The following is a 17,958-nucleotide window of genomic DNA, read 5'->3' as shown; positions in this document are numbered from 1 at the left end:
ACAAGTTTGTTGTCTTTCAAATCCATTTGGAATCACAATGTTGGTGATTTGGAGAAATCTTGGAGGAGTTTCATCACCCCTCCCCCCCCCCCCTTTGGAAGCTTCTAAGTCTTGGATTCTTTGCTCCAGCACAATCCCCACAGAGGAAATGCTTCAAAGCCCAAGGTTCTGCTGTGCTTTGTGGGCACTGCCCTGAGCTGTGTTTGTTGACAGCTTCATCTTCCCCTGGTTGCTCTGATCAAAACTGAGCCTGCCTGGCTTTGTTTGGAGTCTGGAGAAGAGCTGAACTTGAAGCTCCAGACAGAGAGTCCCTGCCCTGCTGAGCTTGCAGGCTGTGGCTGCCAGGCTCTTCCAGCTGGGTGTTGGGAAGCATTACAAATGCTGTGGCTGTGTGGTGGTGTGGGTGAAGAGACCTTCCAGTGGCAGCTCTCCTGCCCTTCAGCCAGCCTGGCCTCTGCTGTGATGTAGCTTGGGCTGTGAAGTGGCTTCTGTTGTCCCTCCCTTTGTTAGCTGAGAAGGAGTGAGACACTTAATTGGCCGTTCATTAACGGCCCTGGAGAGAAATAAGATCTCATTAATCATCTTCTCAGCAGCTCCCAGCCTCTTCTGCAGGCATTAATGGAATGAGGCTTCCTGCAGCTGGCTGTGACCTGCCCTGGCCCTGCAGCCCTGACCCTGGAGTGCAGGGGGATCAGAGAGCCAGGGATGGGCAGCATAGAGCCCCATGGTGGTGGGGTGAGGAGCACTGAGCTCTGCCCAGGGTGCAGAGGAGGTGATGCAGTGCCTGGCAGAGGTGCAGGCTGTAGTAGAGAAGTCTGCTGGCCACCATTCCTAACCTCTGAAGCATAGAATCACTGAATCCTTTCTGCTGGAAATGACCTTTAAGCTCATCCAGCACAACCATTCTCTAGCTCTGCCAAGGCTGGGGCTAAGCCATGGCCCTCAGCACCACAGCTCTGCCTCTCTGAAACACCTCCAGGGATGGGGATTCAACCACCTCCCTGGGCAGCCTGGGCCAGGCTTTGAGAGCCCTTTCAGGGAAGAAGCTTCCAATGTCCAACCTAAACTCCCCCCTTGGGCAACTTAAGGCCTATCACTTGTTACTAGGGAGCAGAGCCCAACCCCCAGGTTGGGAGCTGCAGAGAGCAATGAGGTCTCCCTTCAGCCTCCTCTTCTCCAGACTAAACACCCCCAGGTCCCTCAGCTGCTCCTCCCCAGCCCTGTTCCGCAGCCCCTTCGCCAGCTTCGCTGCCCCTCTCTGGGAGCCGCTCCAGCCTTGAGCTCATTTCCTTTCTGTGCCTTTCCTGTAAGCAATCATCGCCATAATTGATCAAGATTAAATTTCTGAGCTGAGCTCTTGAACTCATCAGTGAAGAATGTGGACAGCTTGCCTCTCCACTGGTCCTGCATGGTGCACTGGCCTGCACACACGTGAAGCCGAGCTCACACAGCCCTGGGCTGGGGGAGTGATGGATGCAGCAGGGAAGGTGCAGCTGGCACCTCTGCTGTCGAGTTAGAAGTCCGGGGTTTGCAGAAGGGAGTCCTCTGCAGCTGCACCCTGCAGTGCTTAGAGCTCTCACCCCAGCTATGTGCAGGGTGTCAAAAGCAGGTGGGTCCTCCCATGAAGTTGCTTCATAGAATCATAGAATGAATAAGGCTGGAAAAGCCCTCAGAGATCAAGTCCAACCTGTCACCCAATGCCTCCTGACTGTGCTTTCTTCTGGCCAAGAGCTGAAGTTTCTCCAAAGCTTTTCTGGTTTCTGCCACCTTTGTTCCTTACATCTTTCCTTCTCCTAGATGCCTGACTGTTCCTCCCCTGCAAGCTCTTTTAGGGGCCCTTCCCCAGCTGTTTGAGAGCAGCTTTGGCTGCTCCCCGCTTCTGCCTAGAGTTGGCAGAGGGAGTAATAGAAACCTCCTGTTCCTTGCCATGTGGGGCTCCTCCAGCCTGCTGGTGTGATTTGATTTGGTGGTGTTTGAGACACTGACAAAGCTGATGTTGGGATTGGATGGAACTTGCTTTCGAGAATTTGGGAAGAGGCATTTCCTTCTTCTCTGAGGCAGAGTCTTCTCCTCAGACTCGCCCTGCAGTGCTGGGGCCAGCTCTGGAGTGCTCAGCACAGACAGGGACCTGTGGGAGCAGGGCCAGAGGAGGCCACAGCAGTGATGGGAGGGCTGGAAGCCTCTGCTGTGAGGCCAGGCTGGGAGAGTTGGGGCTGTTCAGTCTGGAGAGGAGAAGGCTCCAGGGAGACCTTCTGGTGGCCTTGCAGTGCTTCAAGGGCTGAGCAGAAAGCTGGGGACAGACTTCTGAGCAGGGCCTGATGTGACAGGGACTGGATGTGGTACTTGGAGCCATGGTTTAGTTAGTCAGGAGGCGTTGGGTGAGAGGTTGGACTTGATGATCTCTGAGGTCTTTTCCAGCCTTATTGATTCTATGATTCTATGACAGGACAAGGGGTGATGGTTTGGACTAAAATAAGGAGACTCAGACTGGAGAGAAAGGAGAAGTGTTTGACACTGAGGGTGGTGAGACTCTGGCCCATGCTGCCCAGAGAGGTGGGAGCTGCTCCATCCCTGGCACCACTGCAGGTCAGGTTGTCTGGGGCTCTGAGCAACCAGCTCTAGCTGGGGACATCCCTGCTGACTGGAGGGGGTTGGACTGGATGAGCTTCCAACCCCAAACATTCTGTGACCCATGCTTAAGCACCTTGATGTCTGTGCATACAGAAGGGAAATAGATCAAGAACCATGGAAGAAGGTTATCAGGAGAATTAACTGGAGGCATTGTGGAGGCTTTGAGTAGAAAGGTTTCTTCTGTTGGCAGAAGAGACTGAGATTGTTTCCCACTTGGCTGATGGCAGCAGCACTGCAGAGCAATGGATGGGACTCTTGCAGCCCCACCTGTGTCATCTTTGCTGCCAAAGATCCCAGAGCAGATGCCCAGACCTGTCTTGGTGTGGAGTGGCCTCACTGGGCCTTCCCAGAGCTATCTTAGTGCAGACCCTTGGTATTGGCCATGGGGCCAGCAATGGCCCCAGCACTGTGGTGGTGACCCCAGCAAGGAGGGGTGACCCCCAGCAAGGAGGGCTGCCCCCACCCCAGTGTGAGGGCTGTGTTCCCTCTGCACTGGGTAGCCAGGGAAGAGGAGACCAGGGCCTCAAAAGCCCAGCGAACCCCCACCACAGGGTTTGTAGGTGGGACGGAGGTGCTGAAGAGCCCCACTGGGGTGGAGGAGGCAGCTGCAGCCCTGCCCTGGCCGTACCTGGGTCAGGCAGCCTGAGGCAGGGCTCTGGAAGGAGCAGCAGCTCCTTCAGGCCTTGCAGGGGGGTGAGCCATGAATTCCCCATGTCACAGGCACATGGTGCTTCCCTACTCAGATTACAGGACAAAATCTGGGCAGTTCCTAAGATAGAGTTGGGAACGGGGATTTGGGAGCGAGCAGCGCCGGGAGCGCGGCGCAGCTGCCATGGCTGGGAACAAAAGGTGAGAGGAGAGCTCACGGCAGGCGCCTGGCCGCAGCCACAGGTCAGCAGAAACCCTGCCTAGCTGGGCTGTGTCGGGAATGGCCCGGGAGAAGCGGGAGATGGCTTTGTGTGAGCGCCGGCCGAGCTTTGCGCCGCGTTGCGCCGGCTGCGGGGCTGCCGCCGGCTGCTCGCCCTGCGCCTTTGCCCTTCGCCTCTGCGGGGCTGCCGCCGCCTGCTCGCCCTGCGCCTTTGCCCTTCGCCTCTGCGGGGCTGCCGCCGCCTGCTCGCCCTGCGCCTTTGCCCTTCGCCTCTGCGGGGCTGCCGCCGCCTGCTCGCCCTGCGCCTTTGCCCTTCGCCTCTGCGGGGCTACCGCCGGCTGCTCGCCCTGCGCCTTTGCCCTTCGCCTCTGCGGGGCTGCCGCCGCCTGCTCGCCCTGCGCCTTTGCCCTTCGCCTCTGCGGGGCTGCCGCCGCCTGCTCGCCCTGCGCCTTTGCCCTTCGCCTCTGCGGGGCTGCCGCCGCCTGCTCGCCCTGCGCCTTTGCCCTTCGCCTCTGCGGGGCTGCCGCCGCCTGCTCGCCCTGCGCCTTTGCCCTTCGCCTCTGCGGGGCTGCCGCCGCCTGCTCGCCCTGCGCCTTTGCCCTTCGCCTCTGCGGGGCTGCCGCCGCCTGCTCGCCCTGCGCCTTTGCCCTTCGCCTCTGCGGGGCTGCCGCCGCCTGCTCGCCCTGCGCCTTTGCCCTTCGCCTCTGCGGGGCTGCCGCCGGCTGCTCGCCCTGCGCCTTTGCCCTTCGCCTCTGCGGGGCTGCCGCCGCCTGCTCGCCCTGCGCCTTTGCCCTTCGCCTCTGCGGGGCTGCCGCCGCCTGCTCGCCCTGCGCCTTTGCCCTTCGCCTCTGCGGGGCTGCCGCCGCCTGCTCGCCCTGCGCCTTTGCCCTTCGCCTCTGCGGGGCTGCCGCCGCCTGCTCGCCCTGCGCCTTTGCCCTTCGCCTCTGCGGAGCTGCTGCTCGCACTCGGGAGCCGGTGTCGGAGCTCAGCTGTTGCGTGCAGTTTAAAGGCTCCAGCAGGCAGGGCAGGTTTGCTTTGTCAGTCAGGGCTGCTAAAGCTGTGCTCCTGGACAAAGCTGCTTGCAGCAAGGGGATATTTTTGCAGGGGACTCCAGCGTGTTGGTGCCGTTAGTCAGATCGATCTTCTCGGGCTGCCTTTGGGGTTTCTCCTCCTCCGAAGTCAGCTCTTTACACCACCAGTTGCTCTTGATGCTGCTTCTGGCCTTTTGACCGGGAGCCCAGGGAGCGCTGTGCCTCACGGCCCGGGGCGAGAGCCGGGCTGGGTTTCGTTCGCGGCGGTCAAGCAGCAGCAAGGATTCGGTGTGACAAGGCTGAACGGGAGCGGCGGGAGCCGAGCTGCCGGGGTTCATAAAGGCTGATTGTCTGCAGCAGTTCTCCCGGCGCTTTACGCTGGGACACACACTGACCGCTTCTCCGGTTGCGTTTCCCACCTCCTGCCTCGCCGCGGCTCCTACCCTTCCCTTCCCCCACCAGCCAGGATCTGATGGGATGCAAAAACATCTGCATTGTCTCTGGGAGCGGCCACGGGCCGGCTCCCCTCGCCTTGCTGCTGGGAATTGCCTTGCTGCAACGTGAGAGCTTCCCCGAGAGATGCTGAGGCTGCCTGGGCTTCCAGCTAGCCTCCGGGAACGCCTCTGGGGGCTGATGCAGTTCCCTCTGTGGGTGACAGCTCCTGACGGTTTCTCCTTCCCTGCTCCACCAGCGGCATGGAAACGCCCCAGGCTTGCCTTGGGGACGGCAGCAAAGCTGCACAGGGAGCTCCCTGTGCCTCGGACAGCAGCTGGATGTTGGGCAGGACTGCGTGTGCTCACCGAGCACTGTGCTGGGTGCTGAGGGAGCAGTGCGCTAAAGCAGCAGCGTGCTGAGGGAGCAGTGTGCTGAGGCAGCAGTGTGCTGAGGGAGCAGTGTGCAGTGTGCTGAGGCAGCAGTGTGCTGAGGGAGCAGTGTGCAGTGTGCTGAGGGAGCAGTGTGCTGAGGGAGCAGTGTGCTGAGGCAGCAGTGTGCTGAGGGAGCAGTGTGCTGAGGGAGCAGTGTGCTGAGGAAGCAGTGTGCAGTGTGCTGGGGAAGCAGTGTGCTGAGGGAGCAGTGTGCTGAGGGAGCAGTGTGCTGAGGCAGCAGTGTGCTGAGGGAGCAGTGTGCAGTGTGCTGGGGAAGCAGTGTGCTGAGGGAGCAGTGTGCTGAGGGAGCAGTGTGCTAAGGCAGCAGTGTGCTGAGGAAGCAGTGTGCTGGGGAAGCAGTGTGCTGAGGAAGCAGTGTGCAGTGTGCTGGGGAAGCAGTGTGCTGAGGGAGCAGTGTGCTGAGGCAGCAGTGTGCTGAGGGAGCAGTGTGCAGTGTGCTGAGGCAGCAGTGTGCTGAGGCAGCAGTGTGCTGAGGGAGCAGTATGCAGTGTGCTGAGGCAGCAGTGTGCTGAGGCAGCAGTGTGCTGAGGGAGCAGTGTGCTGAGGGAGCAGTATGCAGTGTGCTGAGGGAGCAGTGTGCTAAGGCAGCAGTGTGCTGAGGGAGCAGTGTGCAGTGTGCTGAGGGAGCAGTGTGCTGAGGCAGCAGTGTGCTGAGGGAGCAGTATGCAGTGTGCTGAGGCAGCAGTGTGCTGAGGGAGCAGTGTGCTGAGGGAGCAGTGTGCTGAGGGAGCAGTGTGCTGAGGGAGCAGTGTGCTAAGGCAGCAGTGTGCTGAGGCAGCAGTGTGCTGAGGGAGCAGTGTGCTGAGGCAGCAGTGTGCTGAGGGAGCAGTGTGCAGTGTGCTGAGGCAGCAGTGTGCTGAGGGAGCAGTGTGCTGAGGCAGCAGTGTGCTGAGGGAGCAGTATGCAGTGTGCTGAGGCAGCAGTGTGCTGAGGCAGCAGTGTGCTGAGGGAGCAGTGTGCTGAGGGAGCAGTATGCAGTGTGCTGAGGGAGCAGTGTGCTAAGGCAGCAGTGTGCTGAGGGAGCAGTGTGCAGTGTGCTGAGGGAGCAGTGTGCTGAGGCAGCAGTGTGCTGAGGGAGCAGTATGCAGTGTGCTGAGGCAGCAGTGTGCTGAGGGAGCAGTGTGCTGAGGGAGCAGTGTGCTGAGGGAGCAGTGCGCTGAGGGAGCAGTGCGCTAAAGCAGCAGTGTGCTGAGGGAGCAGTGTGCTGAGGGAGCAGTGTGCTGAGGCAGCAGTGTGCTGAGGGAGCAGTGTGCTGAGGCAGCAGTGTGCTGAGGCAGCAGTGTGCTGAGGGAGCAGTGCGCTAAAGCAGCAGTGTGCTGAGGGAGCAGTGTGCTGAGGCAGCAGTGTGCTGAGGGAGCAGTGTGCTGAGGGAGCAGTGTGCTGAGGCAGCAGTGTGCTGAGGGAGCAGTGTGCTGAGGCAGCAGTGTGCTGAGGCAGCAGTGTGCAGTGTGCTGGGGAAGCAGTGTGCTGAGGGAGCAGTGTGCTAAGGCAGCAGTGTGCTGAGGGAGCAGTGTGCTGAGGGAGCAGTGTGCTAAGGCAGCAGTGTGCTGAGGGAGCAGTGTGCTGAGGGAGCAGTGTGCTGAGGCAGCAGTGTGCTGAGGGAGCAGTGTGCTGAGGCAGCAGTGTGCTGAGGCAGCAGTGTGCAGTGTGCTGGGGAAGCAGTGTGCTGAGGGAGCAGTGTGCTGAGGGAGCAGTGTGCTGAGGGAGCAGTGTGCTAAGGCAGCAGTGTGCTAAGGCAGCAGTGTGCTGAGGCAGCAGTGTGCTGAGGGAGCAGTGTGCTGAGGCAGCAGTGTGCTGAGGCAGCAGTGTGCAGTGTGCTGGGGAAGCAGTGTGCTGAGGGAGCAGTGTGCTGGGGAAGCAGTGTGCTGAGGGAGCAGTGTGCTGAGGGAGCAGTGTGCTAAGGCAGCAGTGTGCTAAGGCAGCAGTGTGCTGAGGGAGCAGTGTGCTGAGGGAGCAGTGTGCTAAGGCAGCAGTGTGCTGAGGGAGCAGTGTGCTGAGGGAGCAGTGTGCTAAGGCAGCAGTGTGCTAAGGCAGCAGTGTGCTGAGGGAGCAGTGTGCTGAGGGAGCAGTGTGCAGGGTGCTCACGCAGTGTATTCATTCAATAGTGTGCAGTGCCCTCCTGCAGCCCAGCAGGCAGCTGTGTGCTGGGCTGCAGCCAGAGCAGGGTGGGCAGCAGGGCAGGAGAGGGGATTCTGCCCCTGGGCTCTGCTCTGCTCAGACCTCACCTCCAATCCTGCCTCCAGTTCTGGTTTCCCCAGCAGAAGAGGGACACAGAGCTGCTGGAGAGAGTCCAGAGGAGGCCATAAAGATGATCCAAGGGCTGGAGCAGCTCTGCTGTGAGCACAGGCTGAGGGAGCTGGGGGTGTTCAGCCTGCAGAGAAGGCTTCAGGGGGACCTCAGAGCTGCCTGCCAGGACCTGAAGGGATCCTGCAGGAAGGCTGCAGAGGAACTGTTCCTGAGGGTGTCTGGAGCCAGGCCAAGGGAGAATGGTTTGGAGCTGAGGCAGAGCAGGGCTAGACTGGAGCTGAGGAAGAAGTTCTTCAGTGTGAGGCTGGTGAGACTCTGGCACAGGCTACCCAGGGAAGGCTGTGGCTGCCTCCTGCCTGGGGGTGTTCAAGGCCAGGCTGGATGAGGCCTTGAGCAGCTGAGTCTGATTGAGAGGTGTCCCTGGGCATGGCAGGGGGGTTGGAGTAGATGATCTCTGAGGTCCCTTCCCACTTAAGCCATTCTGTGATTCTGTGTCCCCAGCAGCCCCAGCACTCCAGGCAGTGTGGGCTCCAGCAAAACCTCAGAGGTTATCTACTCCAACCTTCTGCCCTGGGCAGAGGGTTTGCAGTGCCAGTTTCTCCCAGTTCAGCACTGCTGATGTCTTTGAGTCTGGTTGATATCTATGGGGCAGGCTCCTTCTGCCCTGCTCTGCAGTCTCTGTGTGAATGGCAAGGGCAGTCTGGTTTGATGTGGACTGCAGTGATCCATACTCACAGTACAGTTTTGTGGCCAGAAACAGGAGGACATGGCACCTGGGGACATGGTTTGATGGGCAGGGTGGTGTTAGGCTGATGGTTAGGCCAGGCCTTAGAGGTCTTTTCCAGCCCAAGCAGCTTGGTGATAGTGTGAAACATCTGCATGTCTGAGCACTGCAAATGGAAGGGAACAGCAAACAGCATTTCACATCTGCCTGGGGTCTCTCACCAGGGAGTGCAAGGCACGGTGGGAGCTATGTGTGAGTGTCACATACTGGGGTGGCAGCTGCAGCATGAACCACATTTTAACTGCCATGGAACCTGAAGATTGAATCCTGTGCTCTCAGGACATCACACACAGATACCCCAGACACAGAATCATAGAACCATAGAATCAACCAGGCTGGGAAAGACCTCAGAGATCATCAAGTCCAACCTATCCCCTAATACCTAACACCTCCTGACAACTAAACCATGGCTCCAAGTGCATCATGCAAGCCTTTTTTGAACACCTCCAGGGATGGTGACTCCACCACCTCCCTGGGCAGCACATCCCAAGGGCCAATCTCTCTTGCTGGGAAGAATTTCTTCCTCACCGCCAGCCTAAACCTCCCCTGGCACAGCTTGAGACTGTGTCCTCTTGTTCTGCTGCTGCTTGCCTGGGAGAAGAGACCAACCCCCACCTGGCTCCAACCTCCCTTCAGGCAGTTGGAGAGAGCAAGAAGGTCTCCCCTGAGCCTCCTCTTCTCCAGGCTAAGCAACCCCAGCTCCCTCAGCCTCTCCTCACAGGGCTGTGCTCCAGACCCCTCCCCAGCTTTGTTGCCCTTCTCTGGACACCTTCCAGCAGCTCAACATCTTTCCTAACCTGAGGAGCCCAGAACTGGACACAGGACTCCAGGTGTGGCCTCAGCAGTGCTGAGCACAGGGCACAAGGACTTCCCTGCTCCTGCTGGCCACACTCTTCCTGATGCAGGCCAGGATGCCCTTGGCCTTCTTGGCCCCCTGGGCACACTGCTGGCTTATCTTCAGCTGCTGTCCACCAGCACCCCCAGGTCCCTTTCTGCCTGGCTGCTCTCAGCCACTCTGACCCCAGCCTGTAGCACTGCCTGGGGGTGCTGTGTCCAATACTCAAGGTGTGGCCTAACCAGTGCTGAGCACAGGGCAGAATGACCTCCCTGCAGGATCTGGCTTTTCAGTGAACCTCTTCTAGCCCCTTGGCCCAGCCCAAGCCTCCCCCTGAAGTTATTAGAAAGGACCCTGCTGACACTGATGGAAGTGTGGGGACAAAGCCAGGCATTAAGCTGGTCTCAAGCTTGTGAGGCCTTTGCTGTTCAATGTTGGAAGTGAAGTTTCTCAAGGAGCAAACCATTGGTTGCTATTTTTAAGGCAGCATCCCAGCAAGATGTCTGTCATCAGCTTCCAAAGGATCCTTTGCTTGGCCTGAGCAATGAGCACTCTATTTTGTGGTCTTCATGGATGGAATGTTAACCAGTTCCTGGCATTGCTGTGCCCCTGCAGGAAGAGCAGATGGGACTTCTGGATGAGTTTGGCAGTGGGATAAAATGTTCCAGGTCTTCACCAGATCATATCCATCTGGGGGGAAGCAACAGCAGCATTTGTGTGAAGCAGACAGGGCAGAGCCAGACTCCTTGAAGTGCTCTGCTGAAGGGAAAGCAGTGCCTGTAGGCTGAGGTGGTGGGAAGCTGTCACTTACAGGTGAACCTTTCTTTAGGTGAAACACTTCCCAAATGGGAGATCTTACAGGTCAGGACTTGGGAGGCAGTGGCTGGGAGGTAACATGGAACACACACACTGCTGGGAGCCTCTGTGTGGCCAGAGCATCCTGCAGCTCTCTGGCACCCAGTGCACCCTCAGCAGGTTTGCTGATGGCACCAAGCTGTGTGCTGCCCTGGACTCACCTGAGGGCAGGGATCCACCCAGAAGGATCTTGGCAGGCTGGAGAAGTGGCCAGTGCCAGCTCCATGAGGTTCAACAAGTCACAGGGCAAGGTCCTGCATCTGGGTAGGGCCAACCCCAGGCACAAACCCAGGCTGGGTGCAGAGTGGGTTGAGAGCAGCCTTGAAGAAAGAGCTTTGGGGGTGTTGGGTGCTGAGAAGCTCCCCAGGAGCCAGCAGTGCCTCCTGCAGCCCAGCAGGCTGCCATCAGAAAGAGCCTGGCACCCTCATCCTGACACCCACCACTGATATTTGTATGCATTTGTTAGATCTCAGCCTTCTCCTCTCCAGACTAAACAGCCTCAGGTCTCCCAGGCTTTCCTTGTAAGAGAGATGTTGCAGCCCCTTCAGCATCCTTGTAGCTCTCTGTTGGACTCTCTCCAGCAGGCCTCTGTCTCTCTTGAACTGGGGAGCCCAGAACTGGACATGGTATTCCAGGTATGGTCTCAGCAGGGCAGAGTAGAGCAGGAGAAGAACCTCCCTAGCCCTGCTGGCTACACTCTTCTTGAGTGGCTGACACCCTGCCAGGCTCTGCTGACCAGTGAGACCTGGGCAGGCTGGAGGAACCTCATGAACAGGTGAGGGGGGACCTGCTGGGAAGCAGCTCCACAGAGAAGGACCTGGGAGTGCTGGTGGACAACAAGTTCCCCATGAGCCAGCAACGTGCCCTGGTGGCCAAGAGGGCAGGTGGTGTCCTGGGGAGCATGAAGATGAGTGTAGCCAGCAGGTCGAGGAAGGTTTCCCTTCCCTTCTGCTCTGCCCTAGTGAGGCCACATGTGGAGTTCTGTATCCAGTTCTGGGCTCTCCAGCTCAAGAGAGTCAGGAAATTGCTGGAGAGAGTCCAGTGGAGGCTGCAAAGATGCTGAGGGGCCTGGAGAAGCAGCAGCAGCTCTCAGCTTCTCTTGCACCAGAGCCTTGGAGGATGGGTGGAGAACAAGCAGGGGTGGGAGAAGGGAGGTGCTGCAAGCGCAGCTTCTGTGAGTTACATCTGGTGCTGTGGTTGCCTCTGAATCACAGAAATCACAGAAACATTCAGGTTGGAAGAAAGCCTCAGGATCACCAAGTCCAACCCAGAACCCTATTCTGCAAGGGTCACCCCTAAACCAGAGCCCCAAGCACCACATCCAAACCACCCTAAAACACATCCAGGTTTGGGGACTCCCTGGGCACCTCCCTGGGCAGCACATTCCAATCCCTGACCACTCTTGCCATGGAAAAGGTTTCCTACTCTCCAGTCTAACCCTGCCCAGTGGCAGCTTGAGGCTGTTCCCTCTTATTCATTGCCTGTGGGAAGAGACCAGCAGCAGCCTCTCCACAACCTCCTTTCAGGGAGCTGTAGAGAGCCATGAGGTCTCCCTCAGCCTGCTCTGTTTCACACTAACCATCCCCAGTTCCTGCAGTCGCTCCTCCTGCCAAGATTTATTCTCCAGGCCCTTCCCAGCTTCCTTGCCCTCCTCTGCCCTGGCTCCAGCACCTCCACATGTCTCTTGGACTGAGGAACCCAAAACCGGGCACAGCACTCTCCCCAGTGAACCTTCCCCTGCTTGGGATCCAGCACACCCAGTTCACTGCAGCCTCTGTTAGGGTCTGTGCAGGAGCAGTTGTTGGTGCCTGCATCCACGGCTGCAGCCTGCTGGGGGATGTGGCTCCATGGGCAGGGCCTTGCTTCCAGCCATCAGGAGAAGGCTGAAGGGTTCTTTCCAGCATGCTTTTTGCATTACAGCTTCTCAAAGGGCTCAGCCAGTGGCAGGCTTTGGTTTCCATTTGTGTGGGGCCATGAAGGTTTCTGGGAGAACATCTGAACCAGCTGTGCCCCTTTCGTCCTCCCTCCAAGCAGCAGTTTCGTGCCCCCAGCTGAAGGCTCTGGCTGCTGCCTGGCCTGGCCCTGCTGTGGGACTGCTTTTGCCTCAGAGGAAGCTCTGCCCAGCAGGGATCACTGATGCTGTTTCTGGCCTTCATTAGTGGCCATGCACCTCGGGGTGCACCCACTCCACGTGCTCCAGGTGTGCTCAGTCTGCAGGCCACTGTCCCAGGGCCTGGATGGGGAGTGCTGGGCAGGTCCCCAGCCAGGTTAAGGAGCTGACCCTTCTGCAAGGCAGAGACAAGGCTGGCTCCTGACCACAGCCTGTCTTGGGGGAGCTGGTTTCTAGACCCCCATCTCCTCCTTTCCCTATGGGAAACCATAGGGTTGGGAAATGAAGGAATGAGGAGCTCCATGGAGGGCTCTGACCCCTCCTCCCTCCTTAGCAAGGGCCACACTATTCTGATGCAGGCCAGCATGCCCTTGGCCTTCTTGGCCTCCCCAGTGTTCTCCAGAGCTCCCACATCTGCAGGTCTGCTGCTGCCTCCCACCAAGGGTATTCCCAGCTGCCACCTCAGAGACAGAGGCATGCAAAACCTGAGCATCTCACTTCCAGTACCTCTGCCACCTCCTCACCTCATTTTTTTTCTCTCCTCACTGGAATGACCACAGAGAGCTTTCTGCAAGCTTTAGGTTTCTTAATTCAGTATTCTTTGGCTCATAGATTCATACACAGGAGAATGGTTTGGCTTGGAAGAGACCTTAAGGATCATCCAGTTCCAACCCTCTGCCCTAGGAGGGACACCTCCCACCAGCCCAGGGGGCTCAAGGCCTCATCCAGCCTGGTCTTGAACACCTCCAGGCAGGAGGCAGCCACAGCCTCCCTGGGCAACCTGTGCCAGAGTCTCAGCAGCCTCACTGCAAAGAATTTCTTCCTCATCTCCAGTCTCAATCTCTCCTCTCCCAGCTCAAAGCCATCATCCCTCATCTTGTCACTCCCAGCCCATGTCACAACTCCCTCCCCAGATCCCCTAGAGCCCCTTCAGGTACTGGAAGGCTGCTCTGAGGTCTCCCTGGAGCCTTCTTTTCTCCAGGCTGAACAGCCCCAACTCTTCCAGCCTGGCCCCACAGGCTCCAGCCCCCACTGCCCAAGGCCATGCCAGTCAGCACCACGGATCTTGCCCTGGGCATTGAAGAGAAGCACATCTGGGTACTGCTGACTTATTTTCAGGCAGCCCTTTTGGAAGAGCTGAAAATGACCCCCCCCCCTCCCCCAACCCCCAGCCCTTAGAACACAAATTGGGCCAAAGAAAGCCTGCTGTCAACTGCCAGCTCAGCAAGTGGCCTCTTCTGCCCTCCCTGCTGCCCTCTGCCAAGCTGGAAATAATTAAGGACTGTTTTCATCCAGGGCAGGCTGAAGGGAGCTGCCACACACTTCTCCTGAGAGGCAAAACTGCTCCCAGGGTTGTCCCTGCACCACCTGAGCTTCAGCCTCACAACTGGAAAGTCCCTCACGACAGAGAAGTCCTTGTGCCCTGTGTTCAGCACTGCTGAGGCCACACCTTGAGTCCTGGGTCCAGTTCTGGGCTCCTCAGGTTAGGAAAGATGTTGAGCTGCTGGAAGGTGTCCAGAGAAGGGCAACAAAGCTGGGGAGGGGTCTGGAGCACAGCCCTGTGAGGAGAGGCTGAGGGAGCTGGGGTTGCTTAGCCTGGAGAAGAGGAGGCTCAGGGGAGACCTTCTTGCTCTCTCCAACTCCCTGCAGGGAGGTTGGAGCCAGGTGGGGGTTGGTCTCTTCTCCCAGGCACCCAGCACCAGAACAGAGAGATTGGCCCTTGGGATGTGCTGCCCAGGGAGGTGGTGGAGTCACCATCCCTGGAGGTGTTTAAGAGGAGCCTGGCTGAGGCACTTGGTGCCATGGTTTAGTTGATTAGATGGTGTTGGGTGATAGGTTGGACTGGATGATCTCTGAGGTCTTTTCCAACCTGCTTAATTCTATTCTGTTCTAAGGGGTAGAGGACCTGAGTGTCCTGGGGAAAGATGAGAGAAGAAAGGAGGAGAGGAATGTAGTGCATGGATGGAAAGGATGCTTTCTGAGGAGCAAGGTCATGAGGCTGTGCAGGGCTGTGTTCTGCTTGAGCCTCTGGTTTCTCACCTGAAGGTATGAGAAGGTATGAGAAGGTATGATGGGAAGCATCATGGAAGCTAGGGATGTGCTTCTTCCCAAGAGGGAAGGGAGCAGTGGACTTGGTGGTCTTAAGAGTTGGACTTGATGATCTTAAAGGTGAAGTTCTTCAAGTGAAGCACTTCTCCTATGGAGACAGGCTGAGAGAGTTGGGGTTGTTCAGTCTAGAGAAGAGAAGGCTCTGAGGAGACCTTCTTGTGGCCTTCCAGGATCTGAAGAGGGCTCCAAGAAAGCTGGGGAAGGACTTTTGAGGGTGTCAGGGAGGGATAGGACTCGGGGAGAATGGAAAAAACCTATAAATGTTTAGATTTAGATTGGCTGTGAGGAAGAAGTTGTTCCCTATGAGGGTGGTGAGAGACTGGCACAGGTTGCCCAGGGAGGTGGTGGAAGCCTCCTGCCTGGAGGTGTTTGCAGCCAGGCTGGATGTGGCTGTGAGCAACCTGCTGCAGTGTGAGGTGTCTCTGCCCATGGCAGGGGGTTGGAATTGGCTGATCCTTGAGGTCCCTTCCAGCCCTGACAGTTCTGTGATGATTCTGTGATTCTATGAAGTTCTTCAAGGTGAAGTTCAGTTCATGAAGTACTTCAGGGTGAAGTCCTGTGCATGAGGTTCTTCAAGTAGAGGGGCACAAATTCTCTCCTTCACTCATCAGAACAGCTCCCAGCACCGACAGTGCTCACCTGCTGCTGGGGACGGCAGCTGGGGCAGGTCCATCCCTGGAGCTGTGCTGCTACATTACCCTGAGGCTGTCTCCACAGGCTCTGCCTGCCTGCTGCCAAGAGAGCTCTCTGTGCAAATGAGTTCAGAACTTATGAGCTCTGACAAGTTTGTGTTGGCTGCACCTTGGGATCTGTCTTTGAGTGGCTGCTGCTGAGTTTGCTTTAATCTCTGCCCAGATTTCTGTGGCTCTCCTGGAAATGGCTGCATTGTTTCCTTGTGTTTGTGAGGTGCTTGTAGGCACCTGGAACCTGCTGGTGTCACAGAGGAGACCTGTCCATAGTCAACACCTTCCCTGGCACTGAAAAGAGAGAGTTAGGCTCCTTCTGCAGCAGAGCTGCCTGACCCTGGCCTGGCTGAGGGTTCCTGCTGAGCCTCCTGCCCATGGGCACTGTGCTGCCATGGTCCTGAGGGACAGCAAACCTGGGCTGGCTCCTTCTGCAGCAGAGCTGCCTGACCCTGGCCCGGCTGAGGGTTCCTGCTGAGCCTCCTGCCCATGGGCACTGTGCTGCCATGGTCCTGAGGGACAGCAAACCTGGGCTGGCTCCTTCTGCAGCAGAGCTGCCTGACCCTGGCCCGGCTGAGGGTTCCTGCTGAGCCTCCTGCCCATGGGCACTGTGCTGCCATGGTCCTGAGGGACAGCAAACCTGGGCTGGCTCCTTCTGCAGCAGAGCTGCCTGACCCTGGCCCGGCTGAGGGTTCCTGCTGAGCCTCCTGCCCATGGGCACTGTGCTGCCATGGTCCTGAGGGACAGCAAACCTGGGCTGGCTCCTTCTGCAGCAGAGCTGCCTGACCCTGGCCTGGCTGAGGGTTCCTGCTGAGCCTCCTGCCCATGGGCACTGTGCTGCCATGGTCCTGAGGGACAGCAAACCTGGGCTGGCTCCTTCTGCAGCAGAGCTGCCTGACCCTGGCCCGGCTGAGGGTTCCTGCTGAGCCTCCTGCCCATGGGCACTGTGCTGCCGTGGTCCTGAGGGACAGCAAACCTGGGCTGGCTCCTCTGAAGCTCCGTGGCAGCGTGCCGGGCGTGTTCCAGCTGCTCGGGTCGCCTGCTCCACGCACAGCCCCTTTGCTGGGCTGCCTGCTGGGGGTGTGTGGGAGCTGGGCCCAGGAGCAGCCGGGTGCCCGGGTGGGATGGGGTCTCTCTGCCTGCTGTCCCCCACGTGAGCCCTCGCTTTCTGGCTCCTCTGCAGCAGCCACCCTCCCTCTGAGTCACTTTGGCTCTGCTGCAGCGGCGACTCCCAATGACACAGAGCTGCACGCTGCAGTCAGCCAAGGTCCTGCCCTGTTGTTGTGGGCTGGGGCGAGGGGGGAGCTGACACCATGAGCCCAGGAGACGATTCTCCCCTCCGGGGCTCTGCCCTCTCGTTCACTTGGACACGGCTGCCTTCGCCCTCCAGGGCTTCCCAGACGGCTTCAAAAGCTTTACACTGCGGAGGAGCGCAGCCCGGAGCTGCCTGCTCGCTGTGCTAATGCTTGGCCGCTGCGGCTGAAAGCCTTCGGGCGATGCTTTTCCACCCCTGCAGCCTCTCCGGTTCCTGTTTGGAGCCGAGCTTGGGGAACGTCCTGGAGGGAGCCTCTCTGCCCGGGGCCGCTCCTGCTGGGGAGGGAGCTGGGGCACTGCCTGAGCTGCTTGCTCCTCGTTTGCCCTGCACTTGAGTTCTCCGTTGGCGTAGAGAGTCCCTCCAGACTGCCAGCTGCCCAGTGTTGAAGCTGATCCATCAAAAGGGGGGTTCCAGCACCGGGTTCCTCACTGCCAGCGAGGCTGGGGGACCCGCCTGCCGAAGCCGCCGGGACTCCTGCGAGCAGCCTGCCTTCTGCCGGCAGCTGGAGCGCTGACAGCACTGAAGTGCTGAGTGCAGAGCATCTCCTGCTCTACTTGCAACAAGAAAGAGCAGCTCCTTGGGCTTGGATTGACACTGGGGTTTCTCCCGCCCCAGCCGAGGTGCCCCTCGGAGAAGGCAGGGCTGGAACTTCTGGCTCTGCGTGCTGCAAAGAGCAGCCAGGGGAACCCGTCCCCACTTCTCATTCATCCTGCTGGTGTGAGCATTCACCCCCTGGAGTGAGCTCTGCCGCCAGCAGCAAGCCCTCCAGCGCCTGCTGGGTCACAAGTTTCCAGCCTGAGAGGCTGTGAAAGGAAGAGCTAAGCCATGGGCTGGACCAGGAGTTACCAGGCACCAGGGGCTCCTTCTGGTTCTCACACCAGAAAGGTCTCTCACAGGTTTCCATTCCTCTCTCTTCCCTCTCAGAAGGGTTGGTTTTCACTTGATGTTTCCTTCCATCCCCTCCCTTCTTCCTTCCTCACTCTAAACCATGGCCACAGCCACTGAGGAGCTGCTGGCAGCTGCTGCAGACCAGCAAGGTCTGGCTGGGGGGAGCTGCTGCTGCTCTTTGTGAGCTGTGGTGTGCAGTGTGCTGGGCTTCAGCCTGCTGCTGAGCTCCAGCCTGCTGCTGGGCATCAGCCTGCTGCTGGGCTCCAGCCTGCTGCTGGGCATCAGCCTGCTGCTGGGCTCCAGCCTGCTGCTGAGCTCCAGCCTGCTGCTGGGCTCCAGCCTGCTGCTGGGCATCAGCCTGCTGCTGAGCTCCAGCCTGCTGCTGGGCTCCAGCCTGCTGCTGGGCTCCAGCCTGCTGCTGGGCATCAGCCTGCTGCTGAGCTCCAGCCTGCTGCTGGGCTCCAGCCTGCTGCTGAGCTCCAGCCTGCTGCTGGGCTCCAGCCTGCTGCTGGGCTCCAGCCTGCTGCTGGGCATCAGCCTGCTGCTGGGCTCCAGCCTGCTGCTGGGCATCAGCCTGCTGCTGGGCTCCAGCCTGCTGCTGGGCTCCAGCCTGCTGCTGGGCATCAGCCTGCTGCTGGGCTCCAGCCTGCTGCTGGGCTCCAGCCTGCTGCTGGGCTCCAGCCTGCTGCTGAGCTTCAACCTGCTGCTGGGCTCC

At 59.0% G+C, this 17,958-nt stretch overlaps 1 protein-coding gene across 1 annotated transcript in view; it reads left to right on the top strand.

Moving 5' to 3' along the window:
• FBLN2 (fibulin 2) overlaps positions 1-17,958 on the top strand; it is a 108,450-nt gene that overhangs the window by 13,418 nt on the left and 77,074 nt on the right. The window lies entirely within an intron of this gene.

The sequence above is a fragment of the Dryobates pubescens genome, chromosome 1, assembly GCF_014839835.1.
Source record: "Dryobates pubescens isolate bDryPub1 chromosome 1, bDryPub1.pri, whole genome shotgun sequence".
NCBI classification, from domain to species: domain Eukaryota; kingdom Metazoa; phylum Chordata; class Aves; order Piciformes; family Picidae; genus Dryobates; species Dryobates pubescens.
Note: the sequence above shows the minus strand (reverse complement) of the source record. Positions and strands in the feature narration are given on the sequence as shown.